We start from the raw sequence: 27103 nt of genomic DNA, 5'->3' as shown, positions 1-27103 counted from the left end.
CTCTGGAAGGACAACCAGCGGCACCCGGCGCCTTACGTAAGGCTCTTCCACCAGCAGAAAACAGGCCCACATCTTAGCTCAATTTAGAATCGGTTTTTAAGTGTCTATTAATAGGCTACACGCGAGCACCCGTTGTGGATGGCGGGGAGTCAGGGCTCCGGGCTCCCGTCCACCGCTATTCATTAGCATTCTTTTCATGTCTGTCTTCTCTCATTTTCCCAGCAGCATTTTAGCTCAACAGCAAGGTCACCTACCACTTGGACCCAGTGCCACTTTTCATTTTCTCTAAAGAAAAATATGAATTTTCTTTTCCCTCAGCGGTGCCCTCTCCCCCGCTCTGGGGACCCCTGGCTTGCACTGTCTACAGCAGGGCTGTGTTTTTTGATGACCTGCAACTCCAGATAGATGGTTCATCTCAAAGACAAGTCCAACGAAGTCGTGAGTGGGGAGATCCAGGAAGTCCTTGGGGGTCCGCTGTCGCCTCCCTGGTTGGCTCTGAGTCCACCCGCCACCTGGCCAGGCACAGCCGGGAGGCCCACGCCGTCAAGAGGCCAGGATGAACCTGGAGATTCAAATACGGTTTGGAACATTCAGGCTCTTCTCAGCCATGTGTGGCCCAGTCACTCCTCTTTGTACCAAACACACGTCCCGGGTCTCTTCCTACCCCCTCTGGGGGCAGCCATGGCCAGGTCACCTCCTCTGTCCCTCTCGGCCACTTGTGACTAGACAGAAGTCCAAGAGCCTGATCTTCTGGTAACTCACAGCCACTCCTTGAATAATCCCTCATCAACCTCCAGGCTGGAAATTAAGCACACAGGTCTCTCCCCACAAGATTAGAACAAGCCACTGTCTAAGTTGTTGGTCCATTCACAGGTAGGTTGGTTGGTTTTTAGGCTACCCTGCAGCCCAACTTCCCTGGTGAGACAAGAAACAGGAAGTCCCAGGAGCCCAGGAGACTCCGTCTGCCCCACATGCTGACAACTGGATTCTCCAGGGTCCAGGGCCCCCAGCCCTCAGAACGAGTGCAGAACGAAAGGCAGGCCCTGGCCCTGGGCGCTGACCCCACAGCTGAATCCAGGCACAGAGAACACTTCCACGAAGAGCCTTTCAGCTGCCCGACTTCAAACACCACCAGGTTCGGTTCTCCTGCGAATACTGTTGCTGAGGCAGCTGGTGTTCGTCTCCGGGAGAAATTCATTTTCTCACAGGATGCCACCTCCACTGCCACTGGAGGGTCCCCGTTATTCCACATGCACATTTCTGGCAATAAATTGGATCTATGATCAAATAGAGCCTTTGAAGTGCTACGTTTCCAGACACTCGGGAGATAAACAGAAATTCCAAATATTCCTTGGAGTGTATGGTTTACAGCTTTGCTGATGAAGGTACTCAGCGCCTTTGATGTTATGGCAGGGGAATCAGTGGGAAGTCCCAGATTCAGAAATATCCTTGAGGCTCCACGGTGGCCCAGGGGGTTTGGGAAAGGGGACCAGGAAAATGGCAATGGCCCCAGACAAGCCAGATCACAGGGCCCCTCACCCAGAGCAGGAGATGTTGCCCAGGGAGCCCAGGAAGGGGCAGTGCTGGTGGGAGAGGGCTCAGAACCAATCTTCATAAGCATTTTCTCACAAAGTTAAGGCAACATCCACAGCTTCACGGACTCCCAGACCTGGGAGCTGTCCTGAGGGGCACCTGGGTTCAAGGAGCAGGGGACAGAGGTCACTTGTCCACAGCAGAGGCGGAAAGTCTGCCTGCAGATGGTGCGCTGACCTCTCGGTCTCACAGAGCGGCCGGGGGCACACACAGCACAACCACCATCCCACTGTCCAAAATCAGATTTCTTCCTCCAGCTGACCCGAGAGCTACGGCTGAATTTCCTTGAGTTAAATGGGCAATGCTGGCCTTTGTAAGGGGCTGGCCCCTGGGCACACAGGTGTGGGGATACCTGGGAAGCTGTGGTGTAGAACAGGTATGATCTGATGAGCAGCAATATCCCAGGTTCCATGAAGCACTTCCTGATGGAAGATGGGGCCCCACTGAGCAGAAGCCCTCAGCGGGGGCTGGGAGGGGTGTGTGCAGAGCACCACGGCCATGGTCAGGGTGCATCAAAGGCAGACATCATCAGCACATCACAGCCAGCTCAGATGTGGCTCCTGCTGGTCCTAGCCTGGTGGCTGCAGCCAGCACTGAGAACCAGGCATCTGTGGGACTATCGCAAGGGAAAGCTTGGAAGGAGGGTTCATGCTTGCACGGTCTTCTCAGCCCAGCCCGGGTGGACACGGGACTCGCCTGCACAGGCTGCCTCGCAGCGGGGACAGTCAGTTGGCAAAGGAGCATCTGGCAGGTAAGCCGCTACTCGAGGTGGCTTGTGGGACCTGGCTGTGCAGCTCAGCCAAGCTGCCCCAGGGGATGCAGTGAGGTGGCCCAGTGTCCCCTCAGGTGTGGCTGGGACCACAGGATGGAATTGCGGAGGTGGCGCGGATGCTCCCCCAGGTTGGGATATATGTGGTTTATTGTGGGGCCGGGGTGGGGGCAGGGGGTCTGCTGCTTCCTGAGGGGACACACAGGGACAATGTCAGATGGGTATAGCAGGGTCATAACAGGGCGCGGAAAGAACTGGGGCCCCAAGAACCGGCCACAGACCAGTGACCATGGGGAAACAGGGGCTGAACTCAGGGAGGGGCTCCAGGTCCTCAGAGCCCGATGGATGTGGACGACGCAGCCCAGATCATGGTAAGAAAGGGGCTCGGTGTTGGGAGACAGTGATGGTAAAGTTGAGATGCTCCACTGATGGGCACCAATGGGCTGTTTATAAGTAAAAATCTTAAATTCTAAATAACGGAGTCCCCCAGCAAGGAAAGCCCTCAAATGCTAATAACTCCACTTATAAATACCTGCCTGTATTATTTCGCTCCTTCTGGGCAAGAAGTTGTGTCTTTAGAATCAAAAGTTCAAACCTTCAGATTCTCATTTGTGCAAATGTTTGGGGCACAGACTGGCTTTCAAATCCAACTTCAAAGGTCTCAAAAAGCAATTGTTTTGTTTGAGAAGGTGGCTTCTAAACACGCTCTTAAAATACTGAATTAAGGGGCTTCCCTGGTGGCGCAGTGGTTGAGAGTCCGCCTGCCAATGCAGGGGACACGGGTTCGGGCCCTGATCCAGGAAGATCCCACATGCCGCGGAGCGGCTGGGCCCGTGAGCCATGGCCGCTGAGCCTGCGCGTCTCCGCAACGGGAGAGGCCACAACAGTGAGAGGCCCGCGTACCGAAAAAAAAAAAAAAAAAAAAAAAATACTGAATTAAGGATAACATACAAATCGTTACCATTAAAATGGTCAAAACCCTCCATTCTTGGAAGTTTAGCTTTCCAAGTCTGGAGGCGACGGGCCACTGGGGATGCTAACCTTCTGCCCCCAGTTTCCTCACTTCCTGCTCCAGATTCCAATAGGGAGACTTTCTCTGTGATTAGTTTACTGAGTAGGGACTCCTCTTTCAAGGGGGTCTTTGCTCCCCTTATGGGGCCTGTGAGGCCACCCTGAAGGCAGAGCTGGCAACAGAGATGTGGGGTAGCTCCATCTGTTTCAAAGCCCAGAAATTTGCTATAACCCAAACCAGCTATAATGTGCAATATCTCTAATTTACTTTTTCCATGTTTGTTTTTATTTTTATTTATTTTGGGGGGCTGCATCGGGTCTTAGTTGAGGGATCTTTCATTGTGGTGCCTGGGCTTCTCTCTATGTGAGGCACCAGGGATCAGTAGTTGTGGTGCACGGGCTTAGTTGCCCCGTGGCATGTGGGATCCTAGTTCCCCAACCAGGGATTGAACCAGCGTCCCCTGCATTGGAAGGTGTGTTCTTAACCACTGGACCACCAGGGAAGTCCCTCCATGTTTGCTTTTATGTAAAATCCTCTGGGGTTCTACTAAATAAACCTGGGAGCTCCTTACACAGTGTTGAGCTAATTAACATTGGGGCTGAATCAATGAAAGGTGTCCTGACTCAACTGGGCCTTAATCCTCCATAAACTTGACCTTGAGCAGCAGATGGTGACCTGAGGACAGAAGCACGGTTCCCCCTGATCTTTGTGGCAGGGGTGTTTACAGTGCAATCCTGACACGTTTCTCCAGTGGTTCTTGATATTAAACCAGTCTTGTGTTCTGGCCTCCTTCCCTGGCTTTGTGGAAGGAAAGGACAGTGCGACACTAAGGTATAAAAAACCAGAACTCAGTGCCAAGGCTGAAAGCGATCCACCAGGTCTGCAAAGACGCCAGGAGGGAAGCGGGGGTCGAGATGAACCCTCCCAGCCTGGGTCTGTCTGGCTCTCCTCATTATTATTCCTTCCTAAGCAAGTGAGGCTTCTATTTTTGCTGCAAGGCGCCGGATGCCTTCCAATCCCCCTGCCATCTCCTGGAGAGAGGCTGGGATTTCGTTTTCTATTCAGGCAGCTCAGGGATGCTGAAGGGAGGGTCATCCAGGAGACTGGGAGCCAGAGAGAAGCACTGCCTGCCAATCGTATCAAAAGAGGACGCAGCGCTCTGGACAGCTCTGGGCAAAATGACAGGGCAGGCACGCAGTCTGGGGGGCCACTCAGGGCCTGGTGCAGTAAAGGTTATTCAGTCCATCCTGTGCTCGCCATGACAGGCACTCATGCTTCACAGGTGAGAACTTTTAATCCTCCCGGCACCACTGCAAGGTAGTGAGGGTGGTCATCATCCCCATTTTACAGATGGGGAAACAGGCTCATATAAGGTATTGAGGCCACACAGGAAGTGGTAGGGCTGGGATTTAATCCTGCCACTTGCCCCCAAGTCCATGCTCTTAGCTCCCACATTATGCTGGTAGGAAGAAATGGGGAAAGATATTTATAATATGTAAACCAAATGAAGGATCATTAAGAAATCAATAAGAAAATCAAAAATTGAGCAAAAGGCATGAACTAGTAATTCACAGAATAATAAATACATAAAATAAATATATATATATATGAAAAGATGTTCAACCTCACTGGCAGACAGAGAAATGCAAACTAAGACCCCTTATAGATACGCTTCCCCCACCAAACATTACAAACATCTGACAAGGGCTTCCCTGGTGGCTCAGTGGTTAAGAATCCACCTGCCAATGCAGGGGACATGAGTTCGAGCCATCGTCCAGGAAGATCCCACATGCCGCGGAGCAACTAAGCCCGTGCGCCATAACTACTGAGCCTGCGCTCTAGAGCCCCTGCTCCGCAACAAGAGAAGCCACCGCAATAAGAAACCCGCGCATGGCAACGAAGAGTAGCCCCCCGCCCTCCACAACTAGAGAAAGGCCACGCACAGCAACGAAGATCCAATGCAACCAAAAATAAATAAATTTTTTTAAAAAAGAAAAGCATTAAAAATATATATATCTTAAAAAAAAAAACATCTGACAATACCAAGTGTCGTCACTGCATAGGACAAGGGGGACTCACACACACAGCTGGCAGGAGCGCTCATCAGGAGACCCACTTGGAAAAACAAATTTAGCTGCTTTGAGAAAATTTGAAGACTCGTGTACTCTCTCCTGCAACAATTCCCATCCTTGCTAAATATTCTAGACAAATCTGGCTCATGGTCACACAGAGACGCACTGCATATTCCTAACAGCCTTGTCTTAACAGCAAGAAACTGGGGAGCCCCTAAACAGACAGATTACATCACATTCCTACAATGAACCCCACAGCAGCGAAAAGGTCTGAATGACAGCTACACATTTGCCTATGGATGAATCTCACAAACATAAGGTGAAGCAAAAAAGGCAAGCTACAGAAAAAACACACAATTAGATATCATTTACATCATGCTTCAAGACATGCAAAAATCACAGGCGCAGCAGGTACGCTGACAAACGCAGTGAGTGTGAACATCGAACTCTCACAGCAGGTACCTCTGTGTGGGAGACAAGGGGGTGCCGGCAGGGAGGGGCTCTAGCTGTGTTAGTCATTGTGATGGTTTCAAACATGTCCACAGACTCTTAGACATTCCCCTCAAAAGGTGGAGCCTACCTCTCCTTTCCCTAAGTGTGGGCTGGACTTAGTAACTTGCCTCTAGTGAACAGACCACGAAAGGCATATGCTATTCTTAGATCACTCACTCTGAGGAAAGCTGGCCACCATGCCGTGAGGACACCCAAGCAGTACCATGGAGAGGTCCACACGGCTGAGAACTGAGGCCTCCTGCCAACAGCCATGTGGATCCTCCAAGCCCCCGATGACTGCAGCCCCAGCCCCACATCTTGACCCTGAGCCCAGGGAGCTGACCCTGGGGTCTGAGCTGCTCCCAGATCCCTGACCCACAGACTCTATGTAGAAGATAATAAATGTTTATTGTTTTACACCACTTACACTTTGGCATAAATGGTTTCACAGAAATAGATAACCAATACAGTAATACTCTCCACCTTAAGCAGGTGGCGGGTACACAGGTGTTCATCACATGATTCTTTTTACCTTTTTGTATGCTGAACATCTTATGACAAAAATTTAATGCAAAAGACTTGAATTAACTCACACTGATTAATAATCGCAAATGGTGGATCGTAAAAGGCAGGAACCCGCGATAGGCACGCACTTCATCCTTTTGGGTGACTGAGGAATGACCTCCCTCCTGGGGACATAAAGAACTTAGAAAAGCCCCAACGAAGGGGTGGAGAGTCATGGGAAGTTGTGACTGGGTAGGGCAGGAGGGGGCCGAAGGATGTGCTCTATTAACATATTAAAATAGGGAGACTTTGGGACTTCCCTGGCCGTCCAGTGGTTAAGACTCTGCACTTCCACTACAGAGGGCACGGGTTTGATCCCTGGTTGGGGAACTAAGATCCTGCATGCCACTCTGTGTGGCCAAAAGAAAAAAAAAAAAATAGGGAGACTTTTTCAGGCTAAGAGAGTATGTGCCTGAGCCCAAGAGGCAGGTAGCAGATCCCCGGGTGGGTCTTGTGGGGGTGAGGAGGGCTGGCAGCACTCAGGGTGGCCCACCCCCTTACCTGTTCTCCCTAGCCTCGTGGCAGGGCTGCCCAGAAGCCAGGATCTGGTCATCAACACGTCCCTCCCTCTCCTGCAGGTCCCAGAGAGCAGAAGGACGCTTCACTCCTGAGAAGCAGTTGGGCTGGTCAGAGTCAACTGGTCCAGTTAAAGCAGCCACACCAGTCACACCCAGCAGACCCATTCTGCCAGTCCTGAAGGACCAGCACAGAACGACGCAAGACCACCTACTTTAAATCCTCATACTTAAGGGCTTAAGTCCAAAATCTCACACGGGCTCTTTTCCTCAATTTACTCATTCCAAGAACTACGTCCAAATCCATTTTAAGTGAAACAACCACTTTCCTTGCCATAAAGCGACAGCTGAAGCAACAGTAATGCCTCAGATATTCCGAGCTTGCTTTCCTTTTGTAAAAAAGCACTCAGACGAGGTGACAGAGGAGGTTAAGGCACTCCTTTAGTGTCTTTTTGACCCCGACTTGTCGGGAAAATGACCACTGAGAATTTGGATCATTTGTGTTTGTTCTCATTATTCACGCTTTCCGGCTGGCACCCCGAGGACAAGAGGAGGAAAAAGACGTGATGAGAAATGCAAATGGTGGAGGGGACCGTGTCTGTTATCAGGGCCCTCTGACAGCACCAAAGGTGGCGCAGGTGAGGAAGAAGTCCCGCCCCCAGTGATCCTCCGCCCTCACCTTGAAGGGCAGGGCCCAGACAGCCATGCTCAGCTGCTGGGGACCAGGATGCCTGACTGTCTGTCTCCTCATCTCCCAGCCAGTCAGGACCCGGCTCAGACAAGAGCCCAAAGGGCATGATGTCCCCAAACTTGCCTGCAGTGGCCACCTCGAGCTCAGCCCGAGACAGGTCCTGGAGAGCCGGGGCAGCAGGCAGCATGGAGCTGGACGGCACCCCCAGCAGCTCGCCCAGACCCAGAGACGGCGGAAGGCACTGAGACCAAGACTGGACTTCAGCTCCCACCTCTCTGCCCATGAGCTGTGACCACAACCATTCCTCCAACACCCTGAACCTCGGGCTCTGCTTCAGAAACAGAGGAGACCCCCGGGATTATGGGGGTCCCCCGGTCCCTCCACAGCTTTCAGAACAATGGTGGACCCTCCTTTGGAGGAAATCAAGGCAGACGCGCCAAGTCGGGGGGCTGAGGGTGGATGCTAGCTCAGGACTCAGCAGCTCTGTTTCCTCAGATGTGAAATGGGGATAATACCATTCTCCTGTAAACTGATGTCATGGGATTGAGACAGGCTGGGACCTGGGACCCTCTGCTGCAGTGCTTGCACCTGGACACACCTCTCCGCAAGCAACAAAATACAAAGAAACTATATGGGACTGAAAATAACTACGTGCATGCGCAGTTGGGGCAAATTCTGGACAAAAAGATACAAGGAGACCAAAAATCCCAACTGCCACTCTTGAAGGGCTGGAGCAAAACTAGGGTGTTGGGAGCAAAAGCCAGGTACTGCGCATGCCCCCTGCACACAACACCATCTAAGGAGTGGACAGAACACCTAAGCTGCCCCTCTGGCCTGACCCCTGGACACACCCCTACCCTCACCCCATATAAGGAACAAGCAAGGGAGCCTGTTGTTTGTTCCCGCTCCCCGCTGCTGCAGCAGGGGCCCCAATAAAGCCTTGCCTGAATTTCTTGTCTGGTCTCTTATCAATTTCTATTGATTAAGGAAGCCAAGAACCCTGGTCGGTAACAGGATGGCCCTGTGGCTTCAATGAGGTGTCCACAGGTACTAAGGGAGACACACATGGCTCTTGTTATAAAGCCACCAGAGCCTGCTGCCCTGCAGCTGCCTCTCCCCAGCACTCATCGCCCCAAGAAGTGCTTGTTCGTCAGCCTCTGGGAGCCCCTCAGAGGGGGACTCCACACCCAGGGCCTCATCGACAGCACCTGGCTGTCGAACAGGAAGGGTCCTTACTCCCGGATTCCAGAATCCCCTGGCTTGTCCCCTATGTACCCACAGCAGCCAGCCCTAGTCCGCCGGGAGCTTCCTCACCTCATCATGAGGGTCTGGATGCCCTTCGAGGATGCTGCATGTTCAAGAGGAAGATTGTAAGTCCAAAGGGAGGCAGGTTCCTGGGGCAAGTCAGGGGCCACCCAGCACCACTTATACCCCATTAAGTGGACCCCATTAAACTACTCTGAAACCCCTTCCTACACATTCCCCAGGCCCACTCTCTCCCGAATCATGAGTGTTCCAGGAGAAGACAGGATTCTACCTTGAGGGTCATGCAGGGGCACCTCTACCTGGTGGATAAAGGGGCTGAGCTGTGCAGAGCTGTCCCCGGGCCTCTCCGGCCCATCCTGGGAGCGATGTGGTGTGTGGTGGTTCCTGATGAGGAAAATCGTAAATATTCTAGGGCAGGACAATCAAACTAAGACAGAAAGAAAATAAAAAAACAAACGACATGTCCCCTTTGTGGCAGGCCTTTCCCAATGTGCAACGTGCATCTATCCGTACATGAAACAGTAAGCAGACCTCCTCAAAGCAGGAGGATGAAATCAACCTTTGAGAAAAGTTGGCCTCTTCCTTTAGATGCCAGCATTGTAATATTGTAACTGTACGATTAATATACTTCTTTTTCATCTCATACAAGGGTACAAGGGGTCACATTGACCAAAGGCTTGTCTGTACATGCATAATTGAAAAATAAAACAACTTTGTTGAATTATGTGCACAGTGCTAACCTGTCAGTATGATACATAATTTCTTTGTCTCAAAAATGTATATAAAACTGTGTCTCTAACTCCTGATCACTGGAGTTCTCAGAGCTTCTGTTTCCCGGTTTATAATCCTCAATTTGGCTTGAATAAAATTCTCTTTTCTTTCGTCTTAGCGTGATTCTTATCGGATTTTTCACTGACACCCCCTCACATGCTGCGGGGGGATGGGTCAGGGAGGTGACACCCCTCCTGGAGGCCACCTGTTTACTACACAAGTTGGGGGCTTCCACATCCCCCACCAGCCTCCAGGAGAAAAGTGAAAGCCAGGTTTGGGTTTTTTTAAGTATGCTAACAGAGATGCTAGAAGATAACGTACCGGCAAAAGCTGACAAGAAACTAAATTGCCACGTCAGGCCTCCAAACTGTATGTTAAGAACAGGATCCTAGCAGCGTCATCCAGGCCAGTGACTCACCACACACACCACCAATACACAGCCTCTCATCTGGAAAAGGAGGACAAGGAAATGAATTTCACTCTCAAAGTAGGGCTGGGCTCAGGCAAGGGTCACCCTGCATATCTCTCCCCACACATGCCTGTGAAACACACAGGGAGAGGGTAGCGGGGCTGGAATTGTAAGCCGAAGTGTTTACACCTGCCAAACCTCAGGCTTCTTGGGGTAATCCCAGCCCCCCAAAAGAGGGGGACGTTGTTGTTGCTGCAGGGTCTGCTCTCCAGTGAATCCCACAGCCGGCCTGCGATGACTTCCTGTTTCCCCAAGGTACTCCCCTCCCTGATACACCTGTGACTTTGTACGTGCCAGGACCTTAACCCAAGTACCAGGCTGCCTTTGATGTTAAAGATGTATCTCATGAGAGCTTTCACTTTTCCACAGAGGTTATTCCAACCTGGCATCATCACCAAAGCTGGCCGATTACTGAGGTCTCTAATTACACTTCCGGATGCCAGAGCAGGCTGGATGCCAGCCCCGCAGGCAGGCGTGCGATGCTCCCGCTAGGTCCAGGGAGGCAGCTGCTCTCAGGACATCATCAGTGTGTCCTTCAGGTGGTCATGGTTGTCAAAGGCCTCTTTCCAGTCTTGCTTTATCATGACAATCTGCTGTTTTGTTTAACTTTGTTTGGGTCCATCCTTATCAATTTCTTTTCCAATGACTAGACTTTAAATAAGACACAAGTACTTTGAGGACCAAATACAAACCCTCTACTGCCAAAGCAGAAATATACACAGTCAGAATATTCTTACTAAACCAGCCTTAGGATGAAGCGGATATAATAGAAGACAGGACTGAGAGAAGGAAATTGAACCCAGGAAAAAGAGGTCAAGCTACTAGATCAAGCCTTGCCTGAAACCATCCATCTGGACTTTTCAATTATACAAGAAGAGTTTATGTCAACAGGGCACGGGTTTTCTGTTACCTCAGGTGTCTTAATAAATGAGGAAACTGAGGCCCAAGGAGATACCATGACTTTGTCAGCCCGGAGAGCAACAGAATGAAAGCTCTATTATGTTGCACTAAATCCTGCCTTGTGTCAAAATCCTAGGCTGTGCTCACTGTGGTTTTTACACAAAATCCTGAATTCTTTACAAGTATGGAGGCAGGCCCACCATTCAAGCCTTACAACGATCATAATCTAGCAGGAATTAGATTTAACTCAATCAGATTTTTTTTTTTTTTTTTTTTACTTCTCCAAAAGCAACAGGGCAAGCCTAAGTGGTCCGTGGAGATGCTACCCAATGTGAGGGCTAAAGGGCACAATTTACATCAAACATGTCTGCACCACCTCCCTCTCTCTGAAGGATAGCTCTGACCCCGGCTCACGTTTCGGTGTTTACGGAAAACCTCAAGGCGGCTTTCAGACAGAAATGTACTCTTTTTTTTTTTTTTAATTTGATGTTTTTAAAATAGTAGTTGCTTTACAATGAAATGTTCTCTTCATTAGCCTCATACATAGGCACTGCTATGACTAGCAGGCTACAGTTGCGTTGGCTTGCCCTCTCCTTCCATCCCCTGCCCGCCCCCTCTTCCCCCCTCCCTCCCTCCCTCCCTTCCTTTCCTTTCTTTCTATGACAGATACGAAGACCCAAGGAAGGCTCAGCAAATCAGTTCTGAACTCCGCTGTCCACCTGTCTTACACCCGAAGATCTGAGGACCCAGAGGTAGGTGACCAGCTCAAAGTCACAGTCGGGGCCAAACCTGCAGGGTCAGAGGCCCCGGGTTCACTTCACCATGTGCTGAGCCCCCCCTCCCCCCGCCCTCCCCCGAGAGACTGTACCTCGCAGGGCACTACCTACTCGCACAGCCCTGGTGATACCAGCAATTCCAGACTCCCCCCCGGGACCTGGGGGACGTCAGGGAAGTGGGGCGTCCAGCTGCCCCCGGCCCCCCACAGGCCTCAGCAGGGCAGCACCCACACCAAGAGGAGTCCACACTTGGGACACACGTAGTGCTGGGCAGGGGGAGGCTGGCTCCGGACGGGTTTTCTGCTTCACAACTGCCCAAGAGGAGAAGCCCACCAGCAGCAATGCTGAACACTCCGGAAACCAACAAGAGTCACCCGGGCCTTGGGGAGCTGTGTCCCCCGTCGCAGAGCATCCTGCCTACACTCTGTCTCAGACCTGCCCCCACCCCGTCTGCCCCCCGTGCCCCGCTGGCCCGTCCACGTGTCCAAACTGGCAGGTGGGGCCCGGCCCACCTCCGGCCGCATCCCTGCCCACCCCGCCACCCAAGCCCACCCCTCCCCCGCCTGCACGCCAGGTCCTCCTGGGTCACGCAGCACAGTGCCCCTCCTCCCAGGGCCCTGCAGCGCTGTGTGTGATTCCTCCAAACCCTGCCGTGAGTGGCACAAGGACAGGGTGCCCCCCCACACCGTGTCCTAGCTTCTCCCAGGTGAGGCCTCGGAAAGATGTTCACCCTGTTTCTAATGGGAAAAGGCCCCTCGCTTTCTGTCTTACTTGGGGAGCAGAGGCGGTCTCCCGAGTGAAGAGCAAATATCTTACCACCCCCGGGACCCCCGAGACCCCCAGGAGCGAGGGTGAGGTCTGCCCTGCCCCCTCCTGTCTGCAGGGTACCTTGCGCCAGCCGGGACCCCAGATGCCGAGGCTGCATCACACCGCAGCCCGGCAGAGCCCTTGGGTGGCCCAGCGCCCTCAGAGGCCCAGCTGGGGGCGGGATGGGCGGGCCACCCCAGCAGAGCTCATGCCCGCCCACTCGTATCTGACGGACAAATGGACAGACCAACGACACAGGACCTGCTCCAAGAACTGACCCAGGGTAGCGAGGGGGGTCGTGCCTGAGACTGCCAAGTGGCAGCCTATGAAGGACACACGCCTGACGACACCCGGGGTCGGGGGGTCCCAGGGGACTTGAGAGAGAGAAACGGGGTTCCAGCTCAAGGTCAGAGTCCTCACAGCTTCCCCCCCACCCCCAGAGAAGCCAGGCTGCCCTGAGAAGGAATGGCTGGTGGTCCTTCAAAGCTGACTCCTGTAAGCCCCTCAGGGGCGGGAAGCACAGCACTTTGGTGGACGAACTGAATGATGCTGGGAGGACCACGCCCTGGCCAGGTGGGCTGACTGCATCCCTCCTGGCCCGTGTCCACTTGCATCAAGCGGTCCAGTTTGGAGGCACTCGTGGTGCTTTTTTCACAGTTGCAATGGCTTGTTAATGATAGGTTACTCGTGGCCCTTTATGGCTTGACTGTTTTCACAGGCCTGCACGTTTTGTGACTCACTTCTATTTTCCTTACCTTGTATGGAGTCTAGGTTGGCTTGAATTTATACTTATTTCAGTTAGACTCTCTGGTTTGCCTGGACCAGCAACAGCAGGAGATTGGGGCAGGGGGTGCAGTACATAGGGTGGGATTTGTGTGGCTTTGCTCAGGGTCCTAGCTCAGCCCTGCCCTCTTCCCATTCTGCTCTGAAGTCTAACTTCTTCGCTAAGTAATAGAGATGTTCCTCCTCCACCCCTCCCCCCTTCTCTGGTCTTTCTCATTCTTACCCCATGATGCTCTGTCCTTTCACTGAGATCCTTCCTCCAGCTAACCCCTCCTCCCTTTCACACCAGGCCTCCAGGGAACATTCTGCTCTCCCAGAAGCAGAACCTCTGATCCCACACGCTTTCCAAGTCCCTCTTTTTAACTCCCTCAATAGCCAATACTTGAGTTACTATATCTCAGACCTGTTCTCAGCATTTCCCCACTGAGGGCGGGGCGCCACCCCCCTGCCCCCCATATCGTATGAAGTTTTCTGAAAGCAGCCTTCCTGATGACTTAGAACCATAAGACATCAGGATGGTTTTGCAGGCTCTAAACGTGACAAGATGTAGTTCTGGACTTTATGACACAGAAAAAGCAAAGCGTGTTCCCAAGATGTAGTGGCCGTCGCCATAAGGGAGATCGGAAAATACATGTATCTGTGTATCGCTTTCAAAACCATCGGCACATGCGTTTGTAGTTGTTTTACGCCAGGCTGTGTAGTGTGTGTTGTATTATTTGGGTTTTACAGAATAATGGGGAGGGTTTAATATTATTCTGCCACGTAAAGGGAAACACAGGAAGAAACGGGAAGTGAAGCTGCCTGCTCTGAAAAAACAATTCAGCTTGAACAAGCGGTGAAGAGCGCTGCTGTGTTTCTGAGACTCAGGATTGACAAAGCCAGGCAAGCCGCTAGGAGCTTCCTCTGATCTCACCCCGCTTGAGAGATGCTGGCATTTCCTGGGCAGTCACCACACCCCAGATGGGCCAGGGGAGGAAGCGCTGTGCTCTCCCCAACTCTGGCTGAGACATCCAAGTGGGAACATTCCAGGAACTACGGGATGATTCAGACCTGAGCTCCTCATCCTGCCCTCACTTGGAATTTTGTAAGCTTTTGGTCCTTTCAATCTTCAGCCATGTTTAGTCTTTTCCTTCTGGTCGCATGGGAAATCTACCCATCAGGCAGACTGGGAGAGTGAGTGAGCATGCAGGTGGGAAGGAAGCCCCCACAGCACTGCCTGTGACAGGGTGTCCACACGGCCACCCACTCCTTTAGCCAGTGGAGTCAGCTAGAACCAGGGTGGATGGGTCCCCAGATCCAATACGGCCTCTTCTTTGCTGTGGTGTCGAGAGCAGCCACTTGGATCAGAGCAGCGCTTCATACTGTCACATGCTGCTTCCCTTTCTCCCTTTTTTGCCCAAACCACACTCCTCTGTGATAGAAGTAGGGGAATGATACTGCCTCCCCCAGGACGCACTCCCGCCGGGAACTCATAGACAGCATCTCTTCCCTTCCAAATCCACCTTCTGGTGCTTGTTTGGATCTGAACTAGCAACTTGGCAGAACCACAGAAAAGAACAGATGTGCTCCGAGGGGTCAGGTGATCGGCAGCATGGTACCAAAAAAAACAGGCGGTAAGCAAGCCTCAAGGCAGAGCGTGGGGAGGGAAGCATGGTCAGCAGCAGGGTTTTGAAACCTCCCTGAATGCCCACCTAAAACAAACATAGCAACTATAGATTAAAACCCCAAACCCACAGACAACATTTACAACAAAACTAGGTGACAATGTTTCCCCACAAACCTGAAAACACAAGCAGGTAGGAATCGAGTACTAACAGTCTCAAGACCTGTGTGGTCTTGACATCTGCAAAAGAAACGGGAAGTAGCGGGGTGACCAGGAAACCTGACAACAGGAGAGCCCGGAAGAGCCACGACTGACGTTTGCGGGAAAGCCAGGTGGGGAGAACAGGATGGACTTTCTCTGCAGCAATAGTGGGATAAAATGTCTACAGTGGGGACCAAGGTGCTGTGACCTCTCTGAATTGGAACAAGGGCTCCCTTCCATGGTGAGGAAAACCACTGGGAGTGGCATCAAAATCTAGCAGGACAGAGATTACAGAGATGAAGGAAAGGGGAAGGCCAAGTACAAGCGGGGAAGGGAAACAGGGCTCAGGAAATCTCAGGTCATATTTTTTTGTAGCACTACACATAAATAACAGAAGAGAAAGCTCTGTGCATATAGAAGAGCTGTCCTGAACCATGTCTCCTTCCAAAAGTTCAGGAAAACTAATTTCACACCAAAAAGATCAACAGAAAAACACTAACATCAAATACCATTATAAGAGACTATTGTAAGAAAAAAAGAGAGAGAGAGAGAGAGCAAGGAGCAAAATAACATTCCTCCAGACAATGAAAGCATGTCAAAAATGTATGCTCACAGAGAAGATAAAAATGTAATCTTTGTTCCAAATTGAACTAAAAGAAATTAAGAAAAGGCATGAAATAACACCATGACACAAAATTAGACATACTCAGAAATTAGACGATAGAACTCAGGAAAGAATTAGAGATGTTTTCATCAGAAATGAAGACAATTATTTCAGAGATTAAGATTAAACTAGAAGGAACCCAAGAGCAAATAAACAGAACAGATAATACCATAAAAAAAATAGATGATCGGGGCTTCCCAGGTGGCGCAGTGGTTGAGAGTCCGCCTGCCGATGCAGGGGACACGGGTTCGTGCCCCGGTCCGGGAAGATCCCACATGCCGCGGAGCGGCCGGGCCCGTGAGCCATGGCCGCTGAGCCTGCGCGTCCGGAGCCTGTGCTCCGCAACGGGAGAGGCCACAACAGTGAGAGGCCCGCGTACCGAAAAAAAAAAAAAAAAGATGATGAAGAAGAGGAAAGTGTTGAAAGCCAAAAATAAATAAAGAGGTAAAAGAGAAGTCTAGAGAAAGTGACAGTTACTGAAGGTAAGCAAAGAAGATCCAGGACATTGATGAGTTCATAAAGAAGAAAACCAAAGCAAGGGGAAAGAACAAATAACAAAAACTTTAACTTAAGAAACTTTAAGTTTCTTAAAAACTTTAACTTAAGTTAAAGTTAAAACTTTAACTTGAGAAACTTTAAGTTACCTATTGAAAGAGCCCACCATGTACCTGAGAATACTGACCCAGAATGACCAGCATTAAGACATATCTTAGAGGCAGGATCAAGATGGCAGAGTAGGAAGATCTGAGCTTGCCCCCCCGACTATGAACACATCAAAACCACATCTACAGGGACCTCCCTGGTGGTCCAGTGGTTAAGACTCTATGCTCCCAATGCAGAGGGCTCAGGTTTGATCCCTGGTCAGGGAACTAGATCCCGCATGCATGCCGCAACTAAAAGAGCCCACATGCCGCAACTAAAGACCCTGCATGCCACAACGAAGGTCCCGCACGCCACAACTAAGACCCGATGCAGCCAAATAAATAAATAAATATTTTTAAAAAATACAGCTATATATAGAGCAACTCTCTCTGAAGATTTACAGAACAGATCTTCTACAACCAAGGATATAAAGAAAGAGACACACAGAATCTGCATGGAGGGAGAAGAAGTGATCTCTTCAGGACCTATATCCCTGGTGGGCAACCAAGAAGAGGAGGGGATATCACAGGCTGGGAACCCTTCCTGGGGAGTGAGGGGTCACACCCCACATTCGGCATCCCAGCCCTGGGGTCTGGCATCAGGAAGACGAGCCTCTCTGACTGGTTTAAAAACCCATAGGTCCTTCCAGAGAGCCACAGGAAACCGAGACTCTGCTCAAGGGCGCATGGAGAGACCTGCTTGCTCCCAGTCCCAGGGCATAGGCAGCAGACTGAAAACTGCCTGAGGCTCTGGCCAGCCTGTAAGGATCACCCCCAGCCTGCAGCAGGTTCTGGTTCCAGCCCCTCCTGCTCTGGTCCCACTCCAAGGGACCAAGGCAATTGCACCAGAAAAAATCCAGGGCTCGCTCTGGACTGCAACTCCAGCCTCTCATAGCCTGACCACATCCCCCAACAAGGCCGCTACCACCATCACTGTAGAAAAGCAGCAGCTCAGGAAGGGCTTAGGCTCCAACCCCTCTGACCCCGTCCCCACTCACTACCAAGGCAGCAAACACCACCACGCCACATGAGGAGACACAGCTGGTGCCAGCCTTTGGCTCCAACTGCTCTGGCTCCAACCCCATCCCCCACCAAGGGGGTGACCTCCATTGCACGGGGTGAAAAGCCTTGGCTCACACCAGGCTCAGGATCTGGCCCCTCCGCCTCTACCCACTCCTACCCACTCTGGGGTGATGGCCGCCAGTGCACCCCAGTAACAGACATGACTTGTGCCAGCTCTTCCGCCAAGCCACTGGACACATGCAGACTACACAGGGATGGTCCACCATAATAACACGCCTTCAAGACTGAGATAGACAACTGTTTCACCTGATTTAATAGAGACAAACTGATAAAGACAAACAAAATGAGAAGATAGAGGAATATGTTCCAGGTGAAAGAATAAGATAAAACCTCAGAGAAAAATCCTAATGAAACAAAGATAAGTAATTTACCTAATAAAGAATTCAAAGCAGTGGTCATAAAACTGCTCACTGAGCTCAGGAGAAGAACAGAGGAACACAGTGAGAAGTTCAATTAAGAACTAGAAAATATAAAAAAAGAACCAATCAGATACCATAGCTGAAGAATACAATAACTGAGATGAAAAATATATTAGAAGGAATTAACAGCAGAGCAGGTATCAGAGAAGAATGTCTAAGTGACCTGGAAGACAGATTAATGGAAATCACCCAATCAGAACGGCAAAAACAAAAAAAATTGCTTTAATGAGGATAGTTTAAGGGACCACTGGGACAGTATCAAGTGTACAAACATACACTTGTATAATGTTATAAGGGTCCTAGAAAGAGAAGAGAGAAGGGGGCAGAAAATGTATTTGATGAAATTATGAATGAAAATGTCCCTATCTTGAAGAAGGAAACACATATCCAAGAAGCACAGAGAGGCTCAAAATAGATGAACCCAAAGAGACCTACATCAAGACATACCATAATTAAAATGGCAAAAGTTAAAGAAAAAGAGAGAAAAACAAAGGGTCACATACAAGGAAACTCCCCTAAGGTTATCAGCTGATTTTTCAACAGAAACTTTGCCAGCCAGAAGCGAGTGCTGTGACATGTTTAAAGTACTTAGAGGAAAAAACCTACAACCAAGGATAGTCTACCCAGCAAAGTTATTATTCAGAACTGAAAGAGAGAGAGAGTTGCCTCAATAAGCAAAAACTAAAACTAAAAACTAAACATCACCACTAAACTGGCCTAATTACAATAAACGGTTAAGGGATACATAGACAGATGTAAAACAGGACACCAAAATATAAAACATAGGGGGTTAAGTAGTAAAAAATGGACAGCTTTTAGTATGTGTTTGCACTTAAATGACTATCAGGTTAAACAAGTAGATATAAGTACAAGTAGATATAGATGTAGCTCATGATCACCACAAATCAAAACCTTCCAGCTGAGACACAAAGAACAAAGAGAAAGGAACCCGAACACAAAACTAAAGAAAATCATCAAACCAAAAGGAAAGAGACTAAAAAAAGAAGAACAGAGAAAAACTACAAAAACAACCAGAAAACAAGTAACAAAATGGCACTAAGTACATACCTATCAATAATCACTTTAAATGTCAATGACTAAATGCTTCAATCAAAAGACATAGGGAGGCTGAATGAATAAAAAGACCCATCTATATGCTGCCTACAAGAGACTCACTTCAGAGCAAAAGACACACACAGAATGAAAGTGAAGGGATGGAAACAGATATTCCATACAAATGGAAATGAAAAGAAACCTGGGGTAGCAATACTCGTATCAGATGAAACAGACTTTAAAACAAAGTCTATAATGAGAGACAAAGAAGAGCACTATGTAATGATATAGGGGTTAGTCAGAGAAGAGGATGTAACATTCCTAAATACATATGCACATAATATAGGAGCACATAAATATATAAACCAAATATTAATAGACATAAAGGGAGAAATTGAGAGTAATACAATAATAGTAGGAGACTTTAATACCCCACTTACATCCATGGATAAAACATCTAGACAGAAAATCAATAAGGAAACAGTGGGTTTAAATGAGCATTAGATCAGATGAACTGAATAGATATATACAGTATATTCCATCCCCAAATAGAAGAATACACATTCTTTTCAAGAGCACACAGACCTTTCTCCAGGATAGATCACATGCTAGGCCACAAAACAACTTTCAATAACTATAAGAAAATTAAAAGTATATCAAGCATCTTTTCCGATCACATTTTGAAACTAGAAATCAATTACAGGAAGAAAACTAGAAAAACACTAACACATGGAGACAAAACAACATCCTAATAAAAAACTAATGAGTCAACAAAGAAGTCAAAGAGAAAATTTAAAAATACCTTGAGATAAATGAAAACAGAAACACAACTTTCCAAAATCTACTGGACAGAGCAAAAGTAGTTCTAAGAGGGGCGTTTATAGCAATACATACCTTCCTTAAGAAACAACAAAAATCTCAAATAAACACCCTAACTTTCCACCTAAAGGAGTTAGAAGAAAACTAAGCAAAGCCCAAAGTCAGCAAAAAGAAACAAATAATAAAGATCAGAGCAGAAATAGAAAAAAACAGAAAAGATCAATGAAACTAAGAGCCAGTTTTTTGAAAAGATAAATAAAATTGATAAACACTTAGCCATATCATCAAGAAAAAAAGAGAGGGGGCCCAAATAAATAAAATTAGAAATGAAAGAATAGAATGGTAACCATGAAGCTCGTAGAAGAAAACATAGGCAGAATACTCTTTGACTAAATCGTAGCAATATTTTGGGGGGGATCTCTCTCTTAAGGCAAAGGAAACAAAAGCAAAAATAAACAAATGGGACCTAATTAAAAGGTTTTGCACAGAAAACCATTGACAATACAAAAAGACAACCTAATGAATGGGAAAAAATATCTGCAAATGATATGACCAATAAGGTTTAATATCCAAAATATATAAACAGCTTATACAACTCAACAGTGAAAAAACCCGATCAAAAAATGGGCAGAAGACCTAAGTAGACATTTTTCCAAAGAAGACATACAGATGACCAACAGGCACATGAAAAGACGCTCAACATTACTAATCATCAAAGAAATGCAAATCAAAACCACAATGAGATATCACCTCACACCCATCAGAATGGCTATCATCAAAAAGACCACAGGGCTTCCCTGGTGGCGCAGTGGTTGAGAGTCCGCCTGCCGATGCAGGGGACACGGGTTTGTGCCCCAATCTGGGAAGATCCCACATGCCGCGGAGAGGGCGGGCCCGTGAGCCATGGCCACTGAACCTGCATATCCGGAGCCTGGGCTCTGCAACAGGAGAGGCCACAACAGTGAGAGGCCCGCGTACTGCAAAAAAAAAAAAAAAACCCACAAATAACAAATGTTGGCCAGGATATGGAGAAAAGGCAACCCTCGTGCACTGTTGGTGGGAATGTAAATTCGTGAAGTCACTATGGAAAACAGTATGTAGTTTCCTCAAAAATAAAAAATAGAACTACCATACCATCCAGCAATTCCACTCCTCGGTATTTATCCAAAGAAAATAAAAACACTAATTCATAAAGACATATGTACCTCAATGTTCATAGAAGCATTATTTACAATAGTCAAGTCATCAAATATATATATATATATATATATATACACACACACACACATACACAAATAGTCATAAAAAAGAATGAAATTTTGCCATTTGCAAAAATGTAGACGGGCCAGGAGAGTATATACTTAGTGAAATAAGTCAGGCAGAGAAAGATAAATATTGCATGTTTTCGATTATACGTGGAATCTAAAAATAAAACTGATGAACAAATACAACAAAACAGAAACAGACTCACAGATACAGAGAACAAACTAGAGGTTACCAGAGGGGAGTGGGTTGGGTTGGGGAGAGGGGCGAAAATAGGTGAAGGAATTTAAGATGTACAAACTACTAGGTATAAAATAAATAAGTTATAAGGATGTAATGTACAGAACAAGGAATATGGTCAATATTTTATAATAACTTCATATGGAGTGTAATCTATAAAAATATAGAATTACTATGTTCTACACCTGAAATTAACATAAGTCAATGTAATGTAGTGTCAAGTTAATGTAAGTCAACTACACTTCAAGTTAAAAAAGACACATCTGTAAAATAACTACAAACATCAAGAAAAAAGAGGAGGGGGGAGTATCCCTTGAATTTCCAAGAGCAAAAGAGCACATCATTCATAAGAAAATGAGACTGTCATCAGACGTTCTGACAACAATGATTACCTCCAGAAGAAAGTGTACTAGCATATTTAAGACATTCAAGGATTTACTATCCGGGAAAACTGACTTTCACGTATGAAGGGCATGAGCAACCTGACACCAAAATGCAAGGACTTAAGGATCCTGGTCTCACGAGGTCCTCCTGAGGAATCTATCCGAGGACTGAAATGACCAACAAGGCACTAACATAAGCATTGGTGGCTGTTAGTCTGCCAGGGCAGCCGTAACAGAGGACCACAAAGGGTGCCTCAAACTCGCAGAAAGAGGAACAAACAGACATGGTGCGTCTCCTCTAATCTCGGCAGAGGAGCTGCAACCTGAATCTGACGGTCCAGTGGTACAACTGCCAACGTGCGGGAGACAGAGGACCAAAGGACCCGCTGAAGTGCACCATGAGTGTAACCATCTAAAGACTGAGACATGCCACAGGTCAGACATCCCAGCATCTTCAACAGATACTTTGCAAGGACACCAGCCATGCGGCTCTGAGCATATGTCTGGAAGGCTCTCATCAATCTTCCACCTCCTCACGTGTCAGATGGTAACGGAAGACCCAGACGACATCTCATCTCATCACCAAGGCCCTCAACGATGCGCCTCGCAGAGGGGAGACCCCTCATCTGGGGAGGAGTTGGGGCCTGTGAACATTCAAACTCTCATGCTGAGAATCTTAAAGGCATCCCCCTGTCAGGCCTGGGCTGAGTAATGTTAATTTCAATTCCTATAGCACCTGACTGACATAAGCATCTCTGCAAAAGGGCATCCCTCTTTCCCAGCTCTAAAAGGATCCATAAATTGAAAATGTCACTACAGCCACATCAGGCCAGACAAACAAACAAAAACAGAATTAGAAAACTGTTCCTTAAAATCTGAACCTGATAACCAACTAAGAAACTCACACTGTTCCTTATTCACTGAAGACTTCAGGTCTGGCCTTTGCTCTACCCCTACAAGCTGTCAATGTCCTCAATACATCCACCATCCACCCATCCAGACTTTTCAATCCCGGATGAGACAAAGAGCTCCTGCGCAGCTTTCAAAAAATACTGATGTCTGGATGTAAAGACTTTGTATTGTCCAGGAAGTGGTTCAAGTACCGATTTAAAGATGACTCTATAATCACTAGAGTCTATGGGTCAAGGCTGCATATCATAACCTCTAGGACAACCACTGAAAGAATGAAAAAGGAAGGCATACCTCACGAGCTTGTGAGAGAGGGATGAAAAAATAAAACTACTTCATTAGCAAAAGGCAAGGAAGCTATCAAAGATGAGTAGGGGGACTTCCCTGGCAGTCCAGTGGTTAAGACTCCACGCTTCCACTGCAAGGGGCACAGGTTCGATCCCTGGTTGGGGAAATAAGATCCCGCATGCCGCACAGCACGGCCAAAAAAAAAAAAAAAGCTGAGTAGGGGTGTGTCCAAAGGTCTCAAGGACCAAGTTGAAGACACTCCCACTGGCCAAAGGTAGGACAATTTGAACTTCAATAAGGATAATGATTGCAAGGGTTTGAAACCTATCAAACATGTCCAAGCCCATGAGTTCACAATGATAGTTTAAATTTTAAAAAGCGTACTGGAGGATCATGGGAAACACATTCATCTTTGAAAGTGGTAAATGAAGTAAAAGAATGACGTGTTTGCCCTGCCTTTTCTCTATGAAATGTCCCCCTGGTAAACCATATATATAGCAGATGAAGGAGGCATCTATAGAAGCACTCCAGCTGGGAAGTGAAAAAAGAAATGACAGAATTAGAAACGAATTATCATTTCATTAAAAAAAAATTTTTTTAATTTACATCTGGGATCTGCCCAAGACCAATTATATCCAAATCCTCAGGGATGGGTCCCAGGCATCTGTGCTTTAGAAACGCTCTCCAGGAGGTGGGAATGTGCAACCAGGTTTGAGAATTGCTGCGTATCCCTTCTGTGACCTGATGCGCTCACCTGTGACAATCTTCTTCCCTCCATCTCAGCCACCGGCCAGCCCCCTCCCCCAGGATGGTGTCCCTCCAGCTGAAATTCCCTCCGGTGGTCTCTCCTTACCCGAAGGCACTCTGTCCTTCACATCCAGCTCAGAGCCTACTTCCTCTGAGAAGACTCCCATGATTTTCCACAGGGCTGAAATGAGTGTTTTTTACAGCTTCATCGAGGTATAATTTACATACCACACAACTTGCCTATTATAAGCGGTGACGATTTTCAGGGAATGTATTCAGATGCTCAGCCCTGGCCACAACGCAGTCTTAGAACATCTCCACCATCCCCAGCCAACACTCCCTCCTGGCCCATCCCTGCTTACATCCCCAACCCTAGGCAACCACGAAGCTGCTTTCTCTCCCTATAATTAGGCGTTTTCTGGAAGCATCATATAAATGGAACCGTACAATATGTGTTCTTCTGTATCTGGCATCTTTCACTCAGCCTACTGTTTCTGAGCCAAATGGGTATTTTTAAACGTACATGGGGATTTGGTATTTAAAGGAATGCTGGATGAATCCATCCATAAGCAAATGAATCACTTCTCATCGTGACTGCTCATCCCCTCACTTCTTTATCTTGTAAGAATGGTGCTTGCATCTTGGTCCTCGCCGGCCGGGCTTGCTCCGAAGTGGCCTGACTCCCATCCACATAACGGGTTTGGCTTGACTGAGGCCATACTGCTCACTCTATCTTCCTCCACTTACACCACAAACCCATCTCCTGCCTGAAGCCTTGGTCCCAGGAGCACACAATAGGGCTCCAAGGGCTCGGAGAATTCATCCACCTGCCTGGCGCTGCTGGGAGACCAAGTGCGTTATGTGTTCCGGCGATGACTTCTAAGGTTTACAGATGTCGTGTATTTATAGTCAATTACAGCTTTTCCTTGTGAACTTTTCCAATTTCCACAGACGGTAGGTTTCACAAGGGCAGGCGCCGTCTCTAATTCTCAGCTGTCTGCCCCACACTCCTGGCACATCAGAGGCAGTCGTGAAGACTGTTTAAATACTGAAGGTGGAGAAGAGTGCATGGGACCGTATCAGTCTGCTAGGGCTGCCACACCAAAGGACCACTGCCTGGAAATTTCATTTTTTCATAATTCTGGAGGCTAGAAGTCCAAGATCTAGGTGTGGGCAGGGCTGCTCTCTCTTGAGGTTTCTGTGCTTATCTTTTAGGTGACTGTCTTCTCCCTGTGTCTTCATATGATCTTCCCTCTGTGCATGTCTGTGTCCTAAACTCTTCTTATAAGGATACCAGTCATATTGGATCAGGACCCACCCTAATGACTTCATTATAACCTAACTACCTCTCTAAAGACTCTATCTCCAAATACAGTCACATTCTGAGGTACCAGGGGTTAGGACTTCAACCTATGTATTTTGGAGGGACACAATCCCATGACAAAGACCAATGATACAATTCTCTTCTTTTGTAAGTATCTGAGAAGTTCTAAAACAGAAAGTTAAACTTAAAAAGATCTGTTAGAGGAATAGTTACTGAATGACCAAAATCGTACTAAAAACATGACTACAGCCAAGTAGGGAAGGTGTGGAATATGTTCTGTTATTAAAAAGGCATTTCTGTTTTCAAAAACAGTGGAGAATAACTACTAACGAGAATGACCCTCCTGCTTTGGAAGTGTAATGAGGTCCACGGAGTTTGGCATTGTCTCCTAAAATCTAAATTGGCTAAATCTGGATTTGCAAAACACTGGAAAATACAGAAGTCATTCTGGGAGTTCTCACCAGCTCCCAGCCCCACACAGGGAGGGCTGTGGGCAGTCAGGCCAGAGCTCCGTGTTGCTGGCAAATGAAACCATTAACGTCTGATAATTGACGTCTGGGACTCACCTACAGGAAAATGCAGCCCACTACCTGTTGGGAAACTGTTCTGCTGCATCTGAGGGGTTCCGTACTTCGAGGTATCAAGGAGCATAGGGAGTTACCTCTAAATGAAACATTTTTATCTTAACCTATCTTTGCACTGAAAACAGTTTTCAGGTTCCTCCTACGTCAGTCAGAACAGGCTAGGTTGTGCTGCGGTAACAAATAACTCCTAAATCACAGTGCCCTATTCTAATAAGAGTTTCTATCTTGCTGACTCAATGTTTACTCTCCAGGGCAGGTCAGCCACTTCTATCTCAACATGTGCTTCTCAGATGGATGTGACTGGGGAGAGAGCAAGGACCTGCTCTTAAAGCATCTGCTACTTCTGCTCATGTTTCATTGGCCAAAGCAGTCATGTGGTCACCTCTACCCCACAGGAAGTGGAGGAGCACAGTCCTCCCATGTGCCCAGGAGGAGGAGCCTCACTAATGACCAACAGTCCTGCAGAGACACCCACAGTGATGCACTGGCTTCAATACTCCCCTAGCCTGCCCTGCTCCTCTGACTGCAACCCAAAGTAGCGGGAACACAGTCCCAGGGCAAAGGGCGTGGGCTTGGTGCAGACAGGCATGTAGCCAGACCCAACAGTGCTCCCTCTGGACTTGCGGGGGGCATCCTGGACCCCCCACGTTCCCACAGAGGCCACCAAAGCCATGAGTCGGGGGCTTGATCTGCAGTACCAGGGACAACGTCACCCCCACCCCAAACCTCCCCACCACAGAACTCCCGCTCAGAGGGCACAGTGCTCCCACAGGTGAGAAGACATGCCACATACCCGACCATCAGGGAAATGCACATCAAAGCCACAGGGGGATATCACCTCACTCCCACTAGGACGGTTACTATCCAAAAAACTGAAAACAAGTGTTGGCGAGGATGTGGAGAAACTGGAACCCTGTGCCCTGGTGGTGGGAATGGAAAATGGTGCAAGCAATGGAAAACAGTATGAAGGTTCCTCAAAAAACTGAAACTAGAACTACCCTATGATCCAGCAATTCCACTTCTGAGTATATACCCAAAATAAATGAAAGCAGGAACTAGAAGAGGTATGTATACACTCATGTTTTTAGCAACATTATTCACAATAGCCAAAAGGTGGAAGCATCTCACATGTCCATTGATAGATGAACAGATAAACAAAATGTGGTATATGCATAAAATGGAATGCTATTCAGCCTCAAAAAGGAAGGACATTCTGACACCTGTTACAACGTGGATGAACCTTGAGGACATTATGCCAAGTGAAGTAAGCCAGGGACAGAAGGACAACTGTGTGATTCCATTTATATGAGGCACCTAAGAGAGTCAAAATCAGAGAACGCAGAATAGTGGTGGGGGTGGGGCTGGGGGATGGGGAGTTAGTTTTCAGTGGGGACAGAGTTTC

At 48.1% G+C, this 27103-nt stretch overlaps 1 protein-coding gene across 5 annotated transcripts in view; it reads right to left on the bottom strand.

The window, feature by feature from the left end:
- Positions 1-27103, bottom strand: part of APBA2 (amyloid beta precursor protein binding family A member 2) — a 193717-nt gene that overhangs the window by 106678 nt on the left and 59936 nt on the right. The window contains exon 3 of one of the 5 annotated variants that reach the window (XM_067699119.1): positions 10067-10193. The exons of the other annotated variants lie outside the window; for them this stretch is intronic. The gene's annotated coding sequence lies outside the window, so the exon portion shown is untranslated. The remainder of the gene's footprint in view (positions 1-10066; positions 10194-27103) is intronic. 5 annotated transcript variants of the gene reach the window in all.

Source organism: Pseudorca crassidens, chromosome 1 (genome assembly GCF_039906515.1).
Source record: "Pseudorca crassidens isolate mPseCra1 chromosome 1, mPseCra1.hap1, whole genome shotgun sequence".
In the NCBI taxonomy this organism is placed as follows: Eukaryota; Metazoa; Chordata; class Mammalia; order Artiodactyla; family Delphinidae; genus Pseudorca; species Pseudorca crassidens.
The sequence above is the reverse complement of the archived record's forward strand: the minus strand, read 5'-3'. Positions and strand labels throughout refer to the sequence as shown.